Consider the following 18,998-nt stretch of genomic DNA (forward strand, 5'->3'; position numbering starts at 1 on the left):
CGTCTGCTCTTCCACCTTACCAGATAATTGAGTATGAACCTGTTTTAGTTCCGCCACTTCCCCCCACAAGGTACCTGATAATTGTTGTAGGCTTTTATTCAGTCCTTGAATAGCTTCCCATAATACTTCCATTGTAACAACCGCAGGTTTCGTCATTCTTCCAACCCCCACGGAAGGTTCGCCATAATTTCCCTCAGACACAAAACCTGTCTGGGGAGTTGTTCCCTTTGGCGAAGACGTGGCAACGGGGTCTCCACTTACAGCAGCTGAGATCCCGCTTCCGGTCTCAGCTTGCTGTTGTCTTGCTGCGCTTGTTTCTCCTCCGGGTCTTGGAGGTGCAGTTGTTGGGGGAGGACTTAATGACACTCCCTCAGCGCTGTGGTCGAATGTATCTCCCGGACCCCTCAAAGCGTCCACTCGGGTTCCCGGCGCTTGCATGCCCGATTCTTCCAGGGTCAGCTGTTGCGTGGGAGGAGGATTCGCCCTGCCTGTGGAGATAGACACATCGGGTTTTCCTTTCCTCTTTCCCATTGCGGGTCCGATTGCTCCCACACGAAAGGTTCCTATTGAGAGTCAGGAGCTGCTTTGCGCACGTCTGCTCTAGACGCCATCTTGGATCGCGGAAATAATACTTTTGATCCAAATTCTTTCTTATCTTCTACATTTACATTTCATTAGTAGGTCATCGTTAAACCATGGAGATAGCTTCTTTTTTGGTCAGAATTTATTTGTAATTGGTGCAAGTTCGTCTAGAACAGTTTTGCAAATGTTGTTCTTTTGTTGGATGAAACCTGTATATGGATTAGAGGAAAGTAAGTTACCAAATTGTTCGCTTGATCATAATTTTGAGGAGGCAGTTTTACCTCTGCTTTTGAAGATATGTGATATGTTAGTAGGCTTAGAAGAATGGGTGGATTCTTTCCAGTTTAGCTTGAAAAAAAGGTTGCTTTGATAGATATGTGAAAGTTAACAGGGTCTGTACATTTGGTTGCTAATACATCTAGCTGATGTCCTTTGATATGGGAGGACATTCCATTGAAGAGTGAGAATTGCCAGCCATTAAGGAAATCAAGGAATTGTTTAATATATAGATTTGGTAGCATTTTCAAGATGCAAGTTGATATCTCCAATCACAATGATATTGTCATTATTGACACATATGTTGGATATAAATTCAGTAAGTTCGGCCTCAGCCAGGTTCCAGCTAAGCTAATGGGAGGATAATAGAGTAATAGGAGGCAGATAGATTAGGATAGGGAATCATCTTTTATAGAGCAGGCAACAATTTCTAGGTGTTGTTCCCTATCCTAATCTATCTGCCTCCTATTACTATACATCTTCCGTACCCTGGTACAGTCAATGGTAATAAGTTACATGGACTACTGCAATGCACTGTACGCAGGGTGCAAAGAACAGACAATCATAAAACTCCAAACTACCCCAAATACGGCCGCCAGACTCATATTTGGAAAAACGAAATATGAAAGTGCAAAACCCCTAAGAGAGCAACTTCACTGGCTCCCACTTAAGGAACGCATTGCATTCAAGATCTGCACGATTGTACACAAAATCATCCACGCAGATGCCCCAATCTACATGCTAAACCTCATAGACCTACCTCCTAAAAACGCCACAAGATCATCCCACAAATTTCGCAACTTGCACTACCCCAGCTGCAAAGGACTTAAATACATGCTGATGCATGCCTCTACCTTCTCTTACATGAGCACGCAGTTATGGAATGCATTACCAACAGACTTGAAAGCAATCAACAAAACAACTATCTTTCGAAAATCTCTGAAGGCTTTCTTCTTCAACAAGGCCTACAATAAGAATCCACAGCCTCACTGTCACCTCACCAACCCACTCAATTATGAACGCTTACCTTTTATAATCACCCTAATCACCTCTTCCTTCTTCTTTTTCCCTTCCTAATCGTTACACATTACTAACTGTATCTGATCTGATATCCTGAAATGACAATGTTAACAAACCTATGTAAGCCACATTGAGCCTCCAAATAGGTGTGGGAATGTGGGATACAAATGCAATAAATAAATAAATAAACTGAGTGAGCATTGATATAACCTATGGGTAGGGGGAGGTAGGAATGCTTATCAGTAATTGACAATGGGACTTTAGTGAGTATATGCTTGTTGTATGAGGTTTTTGAAATTTTTTTTATGATACTTAGTGGGCAACGTGATGTTTGGAGGATTATGAATCAGGTATTGAGATTCTAAAGTAAAAGGATTATTTTGGTATCTGTTAGGTAATCCATATTGATAGTGCCTAGGAGAGTATATCACAGGGATATTATAGATAATTTCAAAACCATTGGTGAAATGACTTGTGTGTCTTGATAAAAAGAGAAGATAAAGTAACCAGTATAACAAGATTTTTAGCAAACTCATTATATAGCACTGAGAGAGGTGATTTTATTATTTATTTATTGGTAACTGTGCATAATGTGAGGTAAAAGATGGTGAAGAAACGATGTTAATTCCTAGTGATGTTAGAAGGTATCTATCTTGCAAACCAAAAGGAATGGTAAGAAATACTGTCTTTCAGATTACAGCATTAAAATGACCCGAATTAGAGTGAGGAGTCAAATAATGAGAACATGGGCATGAGATAAACTAATTATACATAATGAGTTAACAAATAGTAAACTAAATGACATCTGAGCAAGTCCAAGTAGCAAGAAATGATACACTTTGATATTCTGCTATTGTTGATTGTCAGTTCTTAGGTCAGTGGAATGCATTTGTCAAGTTGCTCACGAAGGGTATCGACTAACATACCTGGTTCAGAGTCCTTTTGAAGACACTGCCGAAGTCACGCACGAAGGCGCGCAAGCCTCAGCACTTGTAGGCAGATTCAAAGTCGAGCGGGAGGTGATATCAACCACTCAGCGCACCTTCTGATTGGTTTGGTGCAATGCAATGGTAAAGCAAGGTCCTTATTAGGTACTAGAATGTGGGACCTTCTTCTCCTGAAGGATCGCACCTCGATACAGTTTGAAGTGACTCTTCAGAAGCAGGCAGCCTATTGTGGGAGGTGCTTGCTGGCGTCAGCAACCGTCTGCCTGGTTTGAAATTAAGTTGTGAAAGATGGTAGATGATGGCTGAGGAAAGCCTTCCCCAAGAGCAGGCTATAATGAAGGCTGGAGGTCAGCAGCTCTAATAAATGTTTAAGCTGCTGTAAAAGTGGGAGCTCAACAGTTCTAAAGTAAGTGCAGGCAGGGCCGTGCCTAGGGTCTCTGGTGCCCCCCTGCAGACTATCAGTTGGCGCCCCCCCCCCCTCCGTCTAGCAGAGCAGGAACAGAAGGGAGCAGGCAAGTAAGCCGGACCTCAGGAAACAATAGCACTGTATGTATCCCTCATTGATAAGTCTTTGACTCTAAAGTTTAGCAATTTCATTAAAGCAAAATGTATTTTCATAACACTTCAAAGATTTCCAACTCAAAATAGGAATGCTAATTCAAAATTACTACTACTACTATTTAGCATTTCTATAGCGCTACAAGGCATACGCAGCACTGCACAAACATAGAAGAAAGACAGTCCCTGCTCAAAGAGCTTACAATCTAATAGACAAGAAATAAAGTAAGAAAATCAAATCAATTATTGTGTACAGGAAGGAGGAGGGTAGGTGGAGGCAGGTGGTTACAAGTGGTTATGAGTCAAAAGTAATGTTAAAGAGGTGGCCTTTCAGTCTAGATTTAAAGGTGGCCAAGGAAGGGGCAAGACGTAGGGGCTCAGGAAGTTTATTCCAGGCGTAGGGTGCAGCGAGATAGAAGGCGCAAAGTCTGGAGTTGGCAGTAGTGGAGAAGGGAACAGATAAGAAGGATTTATCCATGGAGCGGAGTGCACGGGAAGGGGTGTAGGGAAGGACGAGTGTGGAGAGATACTGGGGAGCAGCAGAGTGAGTACATTTATAGGTTAGTAGAAGAAGTTTGAACAGGATGCGAAAACGGATAGGGAGCCAGTGAAGCGACTTGAGGAGAGGGGTAGTATGAGTAAAGCGACCCTGGCGGAAGACGAGATGGGCAGCAGAATTTTGAACCGATTGGAGAGGGGAGAGGTGACTGAGAGGCCAGCAAGAAGCAGATTGCAGTAGTCTAAACGAGAGGTGACAAGGGTGTGGATGAAGGTTTTGGTAGAGTGCTCGGAAAGAAAGGGGCGGATTTTACGGATGTTGTAAAGAAAGAAATGACAGGTCTTGGCGGTCTGCTGGATGTGAGCAGAGAAGGAGAGAGAAGAGTCAAAGATGACCTCAAGGTTTCGAGCCGAGGAGACAGGGAGAATGAGAGAGCCATCAACAGAAACAGAAAACGGGGGGAGTGAGGAGGTGGGTTTGGGGGGAAAAATGAGAAGTTCGGTTTTGGTCATGTTTAATTTCAGGTGGCGTTGAGACATCCAGATAGCAATGTCAGACAAGCACGCTGAAACTTTGGTTTGGATGCAAGGTGAGATATCAGGGGTAGAAAGGTAGATTTGGGAGTCATCAGCATAGAGATGGTAGGAAAAGCCATGGGATGAGATTAATGAACCAAGGGAAGAAGTGTAGATAGAAAAGAGGAGGGGACCAAGAACAGAACCCTGAGGTACGCCGACAGGCAGAGGGATAGAAGTAGAAGAGGATCCACCAGAGTGAACACTAAAGGTGTGGAGGGAGAGGTAGGAAGAGAACCAGGAAAGGACAGAGCCCTGGAATCCAAGTGAGGACAGGATATCAAGGAGTATGCTGTGATCGACAGTGTCAAAAGCAGCGGAAAGATCAAGAAGAATGAGGATGGAATAGAGAACTCTGGATTTAGCCAGTAATAGGTCATTGGAGACTTTAGTAAGAGCAGTTTCGGTTGAGTGGAGAGGGCGAAAACCAGATTGTAGTGGGTCAAGAATAGCATGTGAGGAGAGAAAATCAAGGCAGCGGTGGTGAACAGCATGCTCAAGTAATTTGGAGAGAAAAGGGAGGAGGGAGATGGGTCGGTAATTAGAGGGACAAGTAGGGTCGAGTGAAGGCTTCTTAAGGAGAGGTGTGACCACAGCATGTTTAAAGGCAGTAGGGACAGTTGCAGTGGAAAGTGAGAGGTTGAGAATGTGACAGATAAAAGGATTAAGAGCAGGTGAGATGGCATTAAGAAGGTGGGTGGGAATGGGATCAGAGGAACAGGTGGTACATTCTGAGGAAGAAAGGAGAAGTGTAGTTTCCTCTATAGTAACTTCAGGAAAGGAGGAAAAAGAATGAGGGGAAGGAGAGAGAGGGGAAAGGACTAGTGGAGGGAGAGGTGGCGAGGTAGAGAATTCAAGGTTTATCTTTTGAACCTTGTCGTGAAAGAATTCAGCAAGGGTCTGAGGAGATAATGAAGGGGGAGTTGGGGGAGGGGACACCTTGAGGAGAGAGTTCAATGTGGTGAAGAGAAGTCGAGGGTTAGAGCCAAGAGAGTTGGTCAGTTGGATATAATAATCCTGTTTGGCGCGTAAAAGAGCAGATTGGAAGGAGGTCAGCATGAACTTAAAGTGTAGGAAATCAGCAAGGGCCCGAGATTTCCGCCAGAGGCGTTCGGCGGAGCGGGTACAGGAACGTAGGTAGCGGATATTAGAAGTCAGCCAAGGTTGAGGTTTTGTGCGCCTTATAGGGCGGGTCATCAAAGGTGCAAGAGTGTCTAAGGCAGAGGATAGAGTATTGTTATAAGAAGAAACAGCCTCGTTGACAGACGTGGATGGTGCCACAGTAGAGAAGAGGTTTGAAACATGGGAGGATAGAGATGAAGGGTCAATATCGTGAAGATTCCTAGATAAATTAGATATAATAGGACGGGACTGGGAGGGAGGAGATTTAAGTGTGAAAGTTATAAGATGGTGATCAGAGAGGGGAAGATCAGAGGCAAGGAAACTAGAGGGTGAACAGTTGGAGGAGAAGATGAGATCAAGACAGTGACCATTTTGATGAGTGGGGTAGGTGGAGCATAGTTGGAGATTAAAGGAGGATGTTAAAGCGAGTAACTTGGAAATATAAGAGTTGGAAGGATCATTAGCAGGAATATTAAAGTCACCAAGGATGAGAGAGGGGGAGGAAGGATCATGGAAGAAGGCAAGCCAGGCATCAAAGTCACTGAGAAAGGATGAAAGGGACTTATCAGGGGGACGATAAATAACCACTATTCGAAGAGGCAGAGGAGAGAAAAGGCGGATAGAGTGGACTTCAAAGGAGGAAAAACAGTGAGATTGAGGTGGAAGAAGGGGTTGAAATCTGGAGGAGGGAGAGAGAAGTAGTCCAACACCGCCCCCGCGACCAGTAGGGCGAGGAGTATGTGAAAAAAGATAACCACCATGGCAGAGGGCTGCGACTGAAGCAGAGTCATCAGGGCAGAGCCAGGTTTCTGTTATGGCGAGCAGATGGAGGTGACGCGAGATAAAGAGGTCCTGGATATAGGGGAGTTTGTTACAGTTAGAGCGGGCATTCCATGTGAGCAAAGTCCTCTTAGTTTCCAAAGATTGTTTTTCTAATCTCCTTTGCACCAAAGGATATAATTCAGATCAAACATATATCTCTGATCAACTATCTCAGATCAAATATTTATTTCAGATCAAATATTAAGGTTCCCTTGCTTACAGTCACTTAAATCTACCTAGCCTTTATATAGCTTATAGGATTTAAACACTCTTAAACTGAAATTCACCCTTTTCTATTCTTCATAAACTTCAAGTAATCCTGAAATATTCAGATCCTTTTCTCACTAGAGAAACCTCAAACTTCAATCTCCACCAACCTCTTTTCACTCATATTTTCTCATTTACCACATAATCAGGCACTCTTTTATAATTTCAGTCAACACACACAGGAACTCACAGCTGCATGTCTCTCTTGGCCAAACCGACGGTCAGTTGCTGTCTCACTCTGTTCCCTTCCCGGCAGATTTCTAACAGAAGCTGATCATCCAATCAGAGAGCTCTATTTGAATGCAGATTAACATACAGACACTGTAATGGGAATTTTTAGTCAAAAACACTTGATAAACCCTTCGTTTTTGGATCAAACTTCACACTTTTGATCAGAGCCATGACCTAACATTAAGGCTGTAAACATTTCCATCATTTTTTATCCATAAATATGCAAATGAGAACCTCCCAAAAACAGACTAATTTGCATATGATTTAAACAAATCTGAGCATATGACAACCAAGTACAGACTCCCAGCACCTGAATTCTGCAATTAGATTTAATGCAAATACTTTTAAAACTTATTTTTAGCACTTTTAAAATTTCAGGTTCTCTTTAATTTGAATGCTGTTCACGCTCTGAAGCTCACCCTGAGTGAGAAGTTATCCCCAAACCAAAGACATATATAGCAATCTGGTTGCATTCTTTCAAATACCTTGAAGAGCCTGCCTGCCTCAGTGAATACTGCTGTGATGCTTTCACTTCCAGTTTGCCACGAAAAGGCGGGGAGATAGGAGAATCACAACTTCAGGTAAAAGATTTAGCAAGTGAGCGGAAGGCAGGGACGGCGGCGCCCCCCTGCCTTGCTTACCCCGCTTACCGTATTGGCACAGCCCTGAGTGCAGGCTTGACCACTCTTGGTGATATATCATTAACCACACCCCCTGTGTTACGATATTGCTATAATATCTATATGAACTGCAATACTGTGGAATTGGTGGTATGCAAATGAGCATTTGGAACATTTTCTCATGCCAGAGGTGATGCAGTTTATGGTATAATATGCTGGTTACAGACCTGTGCAGGATTGGTATGTTGATTATGATTCCAAATGAAAGCATATGTTGCTGTTTCTACTCTGCTCTCTTGTATCCCTTTCTGGTGCTGTTGAAAACTCTTGGGCTTTATTAGCTCAGGCCTCCTTGAATAGTTACGCTTTCTGTATTAGGAGTACTTTAACTTCTAGTATTACCCTAGCTGCTTGTTTTATAGGAGTTTCATCTTCTTTCAGTGCTATGATGAATGACACCCAGTTTAGGGATATTTCTCTAGTAAGAAACAAGACAATGTTTTCAGGAAATTATACAACCTAGGAGCTGTGAAAAATCCTACTGCTTACACTAGTGATCAGCTACCATTTTATATTTCACTTTGAATGACACATCTGCTACCGTTTCACTTTTCAAAATACTATGAAATTTATTACTGTCACGTATCCTGGACTATACTGTTTTTCCATGACCCCTGTATCCTTTGCTTATTCTCCTCTGTATTTACCCTTAGGCTAATTCCTTCTATATGGGAAAATAGCTTTCTCTTATTTTCCTGCTAATTCTTCTGGAGGTCCCTGCACTATTGGAAGACTTACCACTGGTGAATTCCTGAGGTGGCTGTCTTCCAGACAGGTTCCCTAGATTACTCTCTACTCAGCTTTCTCCTACCAATCTGAAGTGCATTTGTTTTCCGAAGCTGAAGCGCTTTGCATATCACTTTGAGGCAGTTTCAGCCAGAGGGATGCGAGTCCCTGTAGGTTTCCGTAATTAAGGTTGGGAATATGAAAGAAATCTCTGTTATGAACAAAATGAGAATATAAACAGGCAAAGTAGATTGTGATGTCTTGTGTTGAACCTAAAAAGCCATCAATATGCACCAGTGGGCCTTTGAAATGAGTAGTAATAAGCCAGTCTTTGTCAGTGCTAAGTGAGATATTAAAATCTTGCTATGGTCCCTCTGGCAGGCTGAAACAGCTCCATAATGGTATTGGAGAAATGTTTGTATCACTTCACAGTCTTCTGCCTTGCATGATGGCTGTTCTGTTTCCCATCCAGTGTTAAAAGTTCTGATCGCTTGTTCGTACTCATGTATCATGCTTCAGCGACTTGCTGCTTTGCAGCCATTCTTTGCTGTAATTTGATTGGAAATTTTCAAAGGACAGCCCTAACGCCCCATACTGTCAGTAAAATAAGCACCTTGCTCTAGCTACTTCTTTGGTTAGTGTACCTAGATTAGCACTTCATGTATAAATAGAACAGAAAAATGTTGCTTGTGCTTTAGCCAAGACTACTCTCGTATTGCTGTCTTGACCCAGAAATCTATAGTTTAAGGAAAGCTGTCATTCAGAATTGCCTTGTTGTTGACTATTTACTCCTTAGGACCAACCATGGGTGTGAGGAGTTTGAGGGGATGTGTTTTAATTTCACAGATATGTTTCATAGGTCCTTACGTTTTTACTCAGAACACAACTATCTTCTAGTATTCAGCACTCCACTGCAGGGTGTAGTTTGCTGCCAAATATTTCTGATTGGTTTGCTAGCTGAATGCCTAAAATTACCTTACTTCATGGCCTCCTACTTACTGTAATAGGCTTCATTGCTATATGTATTGTTCTGTGCTGTTTTCTGCAGTGTGCCTGCTCTTTTTGGTGGCTAAGTAAGAATGTGTTTTCTAGCCCTCCTGCTGTTCATAATGCCATCATCCTGCAGACAGTCACTGATGATGTTATTGCTGCCTCTTTTTGAGCAATTACTTTTCTCTCCTGGTGTGGGTGATTCTGGACAGAATCAAAGAAGGGACTGTTGTAAGGGTCCTGGAAGAGACCCAAGAGAACTGGAGAGTTGGGGTCTGGTAAAGGATGAGAAAGAAACGAAAAGTCTGTGTCAGTCATATAATGAAGAAGAATTGTTAAAGTTCTTCTGAAGCTGAAAACAGCAGCCTTGAAGGGCTGTGAGTATTTGGCTGAGGATAGCTATCTCTTGAACCGAATGTACTAGCAAAAGCCTTTAAACCTAAGACATGAAGGAAACTGAACAATGTGTGTGTAGGTTAGCCAAAAGAGGATGTTTGTGGGACAGAAAGATATGGTGTGCCTGTTAATGTAATCAAAAGGGACTGAGAAAGTAAAAGTGTGTTGCTTGCCAATTATCTTATCACACCAAGGAATGTATTTGTATCCTGAAAACAGCTAATAAAAACAGCTCAGGTGAAATAGGGGTTAAAAGCCTGTCTACCAAAGCTGATGCGTTTGCAGCTGCATGAGGGTCTCTCCTAAAGTTTTTGCTATTTCAATACTTTTAACCTGTGGTGTGTGTTTATTTCCTCAAATACACTTTGGGTTCTGAAACATAAGAGCTGAGGTAAGGGCAAGAATTCCCCCAGGTTAACAGCCATCAGTTAATGCAGTAGCCTGAGAACCAGGGAAACTGGGTTCAGTTCCCACTGCAGCTGCTTGTGACTGGCAAGTCACTTATCCTTCCATTACCCCAGGTACAAAATAAGTATCTGTATGTAAACCCCTTTGATTGTACTACAGAAAGGCAGTATATCAAATCCCATCCCTTTCCTTCTCACTCATCAATTTGACCCCCCACCCCAATGGCCTCTCTCAAATGGTTCTATCACGTTCAGCATCTTCCCTCCCTTATAGCCCATTTTCCTTCTCTCCACCTCCACTGTTCTAGCCAAACATATCCACTTCTCATTTGTAGCAGAGCATCTCTGTTCCCTCTTCCTTCCCAAACCCATAGTGCAGTTTCTCCCCTTTCATCCCAAACAGTGCAGAGTGGAGGCACAACCTAATGGTTAGAGCAGCAGCCTGCAAAACCAGGAGAACTGGGTTCAGTTCCCACTGCACGTCCTTGTGACTTTGGGCAAGTCACTTAACCCTCCATTGCCCCAGGTACAAAATAAGTATGGGTATATAACCTGTAAACTGCTTTGAATGTAATCACAGAAAAGTGGTATATCAAATCCCACCCCCCTTTTCTCTCTCTTCCCCCCATAATCAGCATCCTCCTCTCTATCCCTTTTCTTCTCCTTTCCCCCTATAGTTGGCATAGCCAACTCTCTCTCCTTCAGTCAGCATCCTCCCTTTCATTCTTCTCCTGCCCCTACTTTCATAGCTGACACCTCTCCATTCTTTCTCACTGAATTCCAGAATCCTGCTGTCTCTTCCCTCTCCTCCCTGCGCAGCATGTCTCCTTCTCCTTCCCCCAATAATCCAGTTTCTTCTCTCCCCCACCACTAGACAAGCATTTCTCCTCTCCCCCTCCCCTCCAATGGTCCAGCATTTATTTACAATTTTTGATATACCATCATTCTAGTTAATAACCAATTATAAAGGTTTACAAGTGGTTCTCCTTTCTGTCCTCCCCCCCTCCCCATGGTTCAGTATATTTCCTTCTCTGCTCCCCCCAAATGGTCCAGAATTTCTCCTTTTCTCTCCCACAATAGTCCAGCATTTCTCCTTCTCTTCCCCCAAATGGTCTAGAATTTCTCTTCCTCTCTCCCCCACCCCCATGATCTATCATTTCTCTTTGCCCCCCACTACCAATGGTCCAGCATTTCTCTCTCTTGCCCTTTCTTCAGCCAGCAATCTGGCATTTCCCCTTGTTTCTCAATCCCCTCTCACTCAGTGTACCTTTTAAATGCTATGATTTCTTCTAGAGATCAGTGGAAGTGAACAGCAATTCATATACACTACTTGTACCAATCCCAAAACATTTTCTCTGATGCTTCCTGCCTATGCCAAAGCAGGAAGTTGCATCAAAGAGATGGCTTGGGGGTTGGCTTGAGCAGCATTTACCTTATCATGGAGATAATTTGTTTGGTGACTAAGTTAAGGAAGTGGCCGACCTAATTAAAAAACATACAAACACTATAAAAATTCTAGGCCACAAACTTTTGCTACCTCTTCTTCTAGAAGATTTTACAGGAGGATTTTGATGCTTCAATTACTAGATGGCTATGTGTCACTCTCTCTGATAACTCCTCCACCTCAAAGTTCTACACCCCAACGCTCAGCTCCAAGGCAGCAGCAGGTTAAAAAACCTCACTCATCCTCAGTCTAAATAACAACCCAGTTTTTTATTTCTTCCTAGAGAGCATTGTCACAGTACAGTTGTATATGCCAAGCGACCCACTACTCATCCTCTTTCATCAGAGGTGGCTACTCATAACCTCTGACCATTGGGCGCTACATACCATACATAATGGTTACTCTCTATGTTGGGGAAAAAAAAGACCTTCCAACCATCCACCAAGACAGTCTCATATCAGTTCCCTCCAGATAACACTACCTTGAAAGGAGTCCTCGGCCCTCAACTAGCAGAATGTCATAGAACCAGTTCATCTGCCAGACAGGGGTCAAGGGTTCTATTCCAGATATCTTATCATACCAAAGATGGGGGAGTATGACCAATTCTCAATCTGTGAGACTTAAACAAGTTTCTACTAAAAATTTTTTTGCATGATTTCCCTGGGATCTCTATTTCCATGGTCCAACTCAGTGATTGTCTTTGCTCTCTATATCTCAAGGAGGCATATGTACATAAGTATTGCCATAGTGGGACAGACCAAAGGTCCATCAAGCCTAGCATCCTGTTTCCAACAGTGGCCAATCCAGGTCACAAATACCTGTTAAGATCCAAAAAAAGTATAAAACACTTCATGCTGAGTGAAGGAAAATGTTCTCCGATTCATTTTAAATTTACTACTTCGGAAGGTCACGTGGGGGCATGAGCTGAACGGCAGCACGTTGCTGGGGCTCCGAGATCCATGCCCGATAATTGAATAAATAGCGCTTCCCTGGACTGTGCTCTGCCTGGCGAATCGATTTGTTATATGGACAGATACTTGAGGAAGACGGAAGGGGCGATGGCATAGCGATCTTTCAAGAAAGAAAAGACAGAAAAGGCAAAAACAAGCAGCCCCGGCCAAAACAATATGGCGGAGGATGATGCGTTGCAGCCAGGAGGATTCTCCGAGGTGCAGCTCGCACAAATCACTACAGCCGTGGCAAAAGCCTGGGACCCGAAATGGGCAGAAATGGAGCAGAAACTAGAGAGCCTAACCACGTGGTTGGATGGAGTAGGAACGCGCGTGGGAGATCTTGAAATGCGCGTGGTGGCCCTAGAAGATGATGGCCGCGGGTACGGCCCAGATATTGCGACCTTTACCAAACAATTAAAAGAAAGCCATGAGAAACTGGAAGAGCTAGAAAATTGCTCTCGCAGGAACAATATCCGAATAGTCGGTTTACCAGAGACTATCCCAGAGCGTAATCTGACCTGCTGGCTCGAGAATTGGCTTGCAAAGGAGCTCGCGCTCTCAGACACCATAGGCCCCCTCGTAATAGAGCGGGCCCATAGAGTTGGCCGCAAGGCAGAAGCACAGACACGACCAAGAATAGTAATGGCAAGAATCTTTAATTTCCACCATAAAAATGAAATCTTACAAAGCTTCCGATTGCGCAGAGGATCTTTGATGCATGATGGAAACAAAATCCTAATATTTCAAGACTTTTCAGCAGAGGTACAACAGCAATGACGTAAATTCCATCCGATATGCTCTGCCCTGGCACAGAAAAGCATAAAATTCTCTCTAAAGTTTCCAGCAATCTTGAGAATTTTAATCAAAGACCAATGGAAATCATTCCAAACAGTACCTACAGCTACAGCGGCAATACAGGAGGCCGGTTTGATGGAAGCTACCTGAAAAGTTGATCCGTAATCCAGGGAAGCAGTGAAAAGCACTAATGTCGGGTAAGCGGAAGGGCATGGACTCACGTCCTAAGGTGATCTCCACATCCATCTTCGAGGTTTAGAGGATGGAAATTGGGTGTTTATGGTTATGGGAAAGGGATAGTTGGGGGAAAGGGTTAGTGGGGGGGGGCACGATTAGGTTACTACACACCTTGGCATAAGAGATTCGGAAGGAAGAAGTGGAAAGGCATCACGCGTTTCATACAAGCTATTGTAAATACTCAACATGACAATTAGAATTGTAACATGGAATATAGGGGGAGTAAGCTCCCCAATTAAGAGGGCAAAAATCCTAACAGCTCTACGGAGACATAAAACAGACATTGCCTGCTTACAGGAAACACACTTAAATGATCTAGAGCACAGTAAATTGCAGAGGATGTGGGTGGGGGAGGTATTCTCGACACCAGCGCAAGGGAAGAAAGGAGGTGTAGCCATACTGTTCCGTAAGGGGTTAATATACAAAGCAACACAGGTAGCTACTGGGAAGGACGGGAGATATATTATCATTAAGGTATGGATGCCAGGAATGGAGATAAGGCTAGTGGTCCTCTACGGACCAAATAACTATGACCCAGCCTTTCTTCGAAATTTGAGAGGCAAATGTGTTACCAAAGGGAGAGAGAAATTGGTAGTAGTGGGAGACTTCAATTTAGTGGTGGACCCTCAAATAGATTGCTCAAATAGCACCTCCACGCATTACACTGGACAACGAGCAAAGGCCATGACATCTTTTATTAGAGACCTTGAACTAATGGACATTTGGAGAGCCCTCCACCCTACAGAGCGAGAATACACACATCGGTCTAGAGCGCATGGCACGCAATCCCGGCTAGATTATATATTGGTGGAGCGGACAATGTTCACACATGTGGTGACAGCGGACATAGGCCCTGAGGAAATCTCGGGCCATGCCTTTGTGTGGGTGGACCTAGAAACGCAAATAGATCGAGAAGGGCATAGGGGCTGGAGATTCCCAGCCTACTTGTATACAGACCCAAAATTTGCAAAATACCTAGCGGCCAAGTGGGAGGATTATGCAAAAAATAATGCGAAACATGTGCATACTCAGCCTGCCTTGTTCTGGATGGCTTCTAAAGCAGTCCTGAGAGGGGACATAATCGCCTATTGTAGTAAACGCAACAAAAACAGGGTCGCAGGCATTTTATTATTAGAGAAAAGACTTAAGAGAGCCAAGAGAGCACATGCACAACGGCCGTCACCAGTCACACTAGACGCCCTCAAATCCATACAAATTACACTAAATTCCCTGTTGCACGAGAAGGAAGGCAGATCAACGCTGTATTATAAGTATAGATTACATAAATTCGGGAATAAAACAGGAAGGCTACTAGCTAGAGTAATACGGTCGCAGGGAGGCCCCAGGGCAGTGACCACCTTACAGGACACAGCAGGGAACTTAATACGAGATCATGAGGAAATTGGCCACCTATTCACAGAGTATTTTACTACACTATATAAGAAACAACAGACACCCCAAGGGGCAGAAATGGTAAAATATCTAGATGAGGCTCAGCTTCCAAGACTGACAGACCATCAATTAGGAAATTTAAGTGCCCCGCTGACAATAAAGGAGCTACAGAAGGCAGTAAAGGCGCTGAAACTCCGATCAGCCCCAGGTCCAGATGGACTTTCCGGAGAGTATTACAAACTGCTCCCTCCCAAAGCAATAGTACACCTCTTAAGTTACTATGATGAAGTGCTTAATGACGGCTGTTTCCCAGCCTTTGCTAACACAGCTTTAGTGTCGCTAATTCCCAAAATGGGGAAGCAGACAGAACAGCCGGGGTCATATAGGCCCATATCACTATTAAACGTAGAAGTAAAACTCCTAGCAAAAATCTTGGCAGATCGCCTAGCACTGTGTTTGCCTAACATTATTGGACCCGAGCAGGTGGGATTTATAAAAAACAAAGAGCAGTCCACAATGTACGGAAATTGCTACTGGCGATGCAGGGGCGTATCTGGACTCCGGCGGTAGGGGGGGCCAGAGCCAGAGGGAGGGGGCACATTTAGCCCCCCCCGCCACCGACGCCCCCCACCATTGTCAAAGCCCCCACCGCCACCAATGACTCTCTCCACCCCCCTCCCGCTGCCAACCCTCCCCCGCTGCCGTTGCTTACCTTTGCTGGCGGGGGCCCCAACCCCTGCCAGCCGAGGTCCGCTTCCACCTGCCGCTGCCTTAAAAACTACTTCTTCAGCCGGCGGGGGACCCCAAACCCCTGCCAGCCGCCCCGAGGTGTTTAAAGTTCATCTTCGGCCTCCGTGGCCGTGCTGCTGTTGATAGGAGCTGTTGAATCCACTTCGGAGTCTGACGTCGTTGTATGTTGTACGTGCTGCGACGTCAGACTCCGAAGTGGATTCAACAGCTCCTATCAACAGCAGCATGGCCACGGAGGCCGAAGATGAACTTTAAATGCCTCGGGGCGGCTGGCGGGGTTTGGGGTCCCCCGCCGGCTGAAGAAGTAGTTTTTAAGGCAGCGGCAGGTGGAAGCGGACCTCAGCTGGCGGGGGTTGGGGTCCCCCGCCAGCAAAAGTAAGCAACGGCAGCGGGGGAGGGTTGATGGCGGTAGGGGGGTCCAGGGCAAAATCTGCGGGGGCCCAGGCCCCTGAGGCCCCACGCAGATACGCCCCTGTGGCGATGGCAATATGTAAAAAGAGAGGGGTGCCAGCTTGGGTGGTTAGCCTGGATGCGGAAAAGGCTTTTGACCAAGTGAGTTGGGAGTTCCTATTTCAGGTCTTGGTAACTATAGGCATTACGGGCTGGTTTGCGAGAGCGGTCCAGGTCCTCTATACAAAACCCATGGCTAGTGTTATAGTCAATGGCAGGAGAGAGAAAGAGTTTCCCATCTGTAGAGGTACCAGGCAAGGCTGTCCGCTTTCGCCACTGTTGTTCATATTGGCATTAGAACCATTATTAAAACACCTGCTCCACAACGAGGAAATAAAAGGAGTTGAGATGCAGGGCCGGCCACTGAAAGTACTTGCATATGCGGACGACCTGCTACTGACACTGACAGACCCTAATAGCTCCTTAGCAACAGTGCTGAGAGAGATCGAAAGATATGGCATTTGCTCTGGGTTTAGATTAAATTACAACAAATCATTTATACTTCCAGTAAATGCCGGGGAGGTGGGCAGGTGGAGTGGCCCCAGATCTTTGCAATGGACCCAGAACCCAATCACATATCTAGGTATACAGTTACCTGCAAATTTGGAAGCTTTATATAAAGAGAATGTTAGGAGATTATTGATAGAGACAGAGGAGAAGTTGAGCATGTGGAGATCACTGCCCATTACGCTTATGGGAAGAGTTGCCCTCTACAATATGTGCATAATCCCCAAGTGGTTGTACGTATTCCAGACTATACCGCTATACTTGAAAAAGAAAGACGAGAGAAAATTGACTAACATTACGCAAAGATTTCTCTGGCAGGGGAAGAGCGCGCGTCTTCCATTGTCCACCTCAACAATCCCAGTGGAATATGGGGGTCTTAGACTACTAAGTGTGAGACATCTAACAGTGGCGTGTGGGATGCGCCATATAAATGACTGGTACCGGGGGACAGAGGAGTTTTCTAATACCATACTGGAGACACAATTAGTACCCCGAATACACTTCTCTAACTACTTGCACATGGGAGGAGGCCCCATCCCAGAGGTGCTAAAGTACTCAGGGATAATGACATCGGCTAAACCGACGTGGGCCTGGATTTGCCGGTTACACAAATTTTCAGCAAGAGTGACTCCGTTCCGGTCCATCTGTGGAAACAGAGACTTTGCACCTGGAAACTTGTATGCAGTATTCCACAGGTGCAGACAAAAGGGGGTGGAATACCTGCTGCAAGTACTCACCTTAGAGGGCAAGATAAAGCCATTCCCAGATCTACAGAGGGAATATGGGCTGGAGGAGCGAGACAGATTTCACTACTTACAACTCAAACATTATATCGGAACACTGACATGGGAATGGCTGGCAGAGGATGTCCAAGAAGAGCTAAAGACAGCATTTTCACTGGGGGCACAGCAAGAAGTGCCTTTAACCTACCACCATAGACACATTTGAGACACAGCAGCGGAAGTGGATTATTTGCGACTGGCAGAACAGTGGAAAGAGGACTTATTGATTGACATCACGGATATACAAGTGAAGACACATATTTTATCCATCAGGCGCTTAACCAAAGCAGCGAGTCAGTGGGAAGTGCAATACAAATTTGTGATGCGACTGTATGTTGCCCCCCGTAGAGCTTTCCATTTGGGAGTGTCCCCCTGGGGCTCATGCCCCAAGTGTGGAAGAGAGGGGGCAACACTAGGGCACATGTTCTGGAGATGCAAGGCAGTAGAGAAATTTTGGAGAGACATACTAATTTATGTATCTCAGATATGGGGCTCAAAGTGGACATATGACGCTACCCTGCTGTTCGGACACCCTAGACTAAGCACGCCTAGGCCCAAAGGATACATGGAATTTGTGATAAAAGCAACCATCTCTGCCAAGCAAGTGATTTTGGCGGAGTGGATAACAAGGAAGCCGCCTACCCAGCAGTCATGGAGAGTCAGAATGTTGTATCTAATGCGCCTGGAGCGTCAAGAACATTTCACCTTAGACTCGGTAGCGGGAAAGAAATTTCAACGGTGCTGGGCACCCTTGTGGCAGACTCTTACTCCGGCAGCCCGGAGTCATCTGTTAAATCTCTAGAGATTACCTTGACTGTATTGAAGCGAGAGAAATGATGCTTAGATTCTTATGCCTTCAATTAGAGAGATAAGGGTGGGAAGAGTTAAGATTGATAAGTTGGGGGGAGGGGGGAATGAATAAATGCTGTAACCAGATAAGAGATAACTCGACAAAATGCATAACTTCATAGTTGAACATATCTGTACATGTTTGAACTGTTGGACAGTCACTGTTTATTATATTACTGTGGTTGGTTACAATAAAAAAGATTGAAACATAAATTTACTACTTCGAATGCCCCCTAGTCCTAGTATTTTTGGAAAGAGTAAACAAACAAATCACATCTACCCGTTCCACTCTACTCATTATTTTATAGACCTCTATCATATCTCCCCTCAGCAGTTTTTTCTCCAAGCTGAAGAGCCCTAGCCACTTCAGCCTTTCCTCATAGGGAAGTCATCCCATCCTCTTTATCATTTTCGTTGCCCTTCTCTGTACCTTTTTTAATTCCACTGTATTTTGAGATGTGGTGACCAGAATTGAACACAGTATTCGAGGTGCAGTCACACCATGGACCGATACAAAGGCATTATAATGTCCTCATTTTTGTTTTCCATTCCTTTCCTAATAATACCTAATATTCTGAGCAGAGGGTTTCAAAGTATCAGCAACGACGCCGAGATCCCTTTCTTGGTCGGTGACTCCTAACGTGGAACCTGGCATTACATTGCTATAGTTCTGGTTCCTCTTTCCCACATGCATCACTTTGCACTTGCTCACATTAAACGTCATCTGCCATTTAGACGCCC

At 44.6% G+C, this 18,998-nt stretch overlaps 1 protein-coding gene across 1 annotated transcript in view; it reads right to left on the reverse strand.

The window, feature by feature from the left end:
• Positions 1-649: 649 nt before the first annotated feature.
• The window catches only part of HBEGF (heparin binding EGF like growth factor), a 377,197-nt gene continuing 358,848 nt past the window's right edge, over positions 650-18,998 (reverse strand). The window contains exon 6 of the mRNA XM_030211648.1: positions 650-791. The gene's annotated coding sequence lies outside the window, so the exon portion shown is untranslated. The remainder of the gene's footprint in view (positions 792-18,998) is intronic.

The sequence above is a fragment of the Microcaecilia unicolor genome, chromosome 8, assembly GCF_901765095.1.
Source record: "Microcaecilia unicolor chromosome 8, aMicUni1.1, whole genome shotgun sequence".
In the NCBI taxonomy this organism is placed as follows: Eukaryota; Metazoa; Chordata; class Amphibia; order Gymnophiona; family Siphonopidae; genus Microcaecilia; species Microcaecilia unicolor.